Source organism: Chrysochloris asiatica, unplaced genomic scaffold (genome assembly GCF_000296735.1).
Source record: "Chrysochloris asiatica unplaced genomic scaffold, ChrAsi1.0 scaffold00191, whole genome shotgun sequence".
Taxonomy (NCBI): domain Eukaryota; kingdom Metazoa; phylum Chordata; class Mammalia; order Afrosoricida; family Chrysochloridae; genus Chrysochloris; species Chrysochloris asiatica.
In genome coordinates, this window is record NW_006408709.1 from 4,836,762 (window position 1) to 4,838,023 (window position 1,262).

Sequence of the window (1,262 nt, forward strand, 5' to 3'; positions counted from 1 at the left end):
ACAGGGCAGATCATCAGTTTTACATTCAACAAATCGTATACTTTGTTTCATTACAATGATTATAATCCTGTCCCTGTACCATCAGTTAACAATAGTATTTCCCTCATTCATTTTTTAGCTCTTTTTTTTTTTTTTTTTAACACTCAGGAATTTGTAATAATTTATACCACCAAGGACACGTTCTGCAAGTCTGCCTCCTGGTCGCCAGGCAAGTTTTTTTGAGAAGTCCCTAAGGCTTGTGTACACATGAAAGAATCTAAGAAAACCTGAGTTTTTTCAGGTATTTTATTGAGATTTGGGAGATAATCTGAACGTTGTTGTTGTGTCCCTTGGAATGGGATGAAGAAATTGTTCAACTGAGAGTTTACGGCGTGAGGATCAAAAAACTGATGATTCTCTCCATTAGGTAAGTCAGAGTGCTTGGAATCAGCCTTAGAAATGAAAAGACCAGGAGAATGATTCAGTTTTAAGCATGAATGAAATAATTCATGAATCACTGTTGTTGTTGTTAAGTGCCGTCGAGTCGGTTCCGACCCATAGCGACCCTGTACAGGGTTTCCGAGGGTGTAAATCTTTACGGGAGTAGAAAGCCTCATCTTTCTCCCGCGGAGCGGCTGGTAGTTTCGAACCACTGACCTTAAGGTTCGCAGCCCGATTCGTAACCACTACGCTACCAGAGCTAAAAGCAAATAGATATAATTTTCTATAGCAGATAAAATGGAGCTCAAAATAGACAGTCAAATTAAGTTATATAAAATAAGTTAAATTACATTTCTGTAGCTTCAAGTTTATCACCTATGAAATATGTGCCCACCAGGAGTCCTTCTGTAGCACTGTAAGATAAGCACTGGATTGCTAACCAAAGGTGGGTAGTTCAAACACATCAGTCTCTCTTGGAAAAAAAATATATATACAGGGTTGCTATGAATCAGAACTAACTGGGTGGCACATATCAACAACAACAATATAGTTTTTTAATGTGAAATGAGAAGCAACAGAGATAGCAGCTCATTATTTTGCTTGTTACTGAATTTGCTTGACATATTTTGGCATGAGTTCAAAAAGGAGAATCAATAGATATATGCTACAGATAAATTATATTGGCCTTGTCCAATTGGAATTGTACTGCTGCATTAATGCCAGAGATACTGCCAGACTAATGTTTCTGTGACAATATTCTGACTCTATTTTCTCACAAAGAAGGGAGTTGAGCATTTGTTATATCCAATGTTGTAGTTAGAGACATTGAGGCACACAGCAGC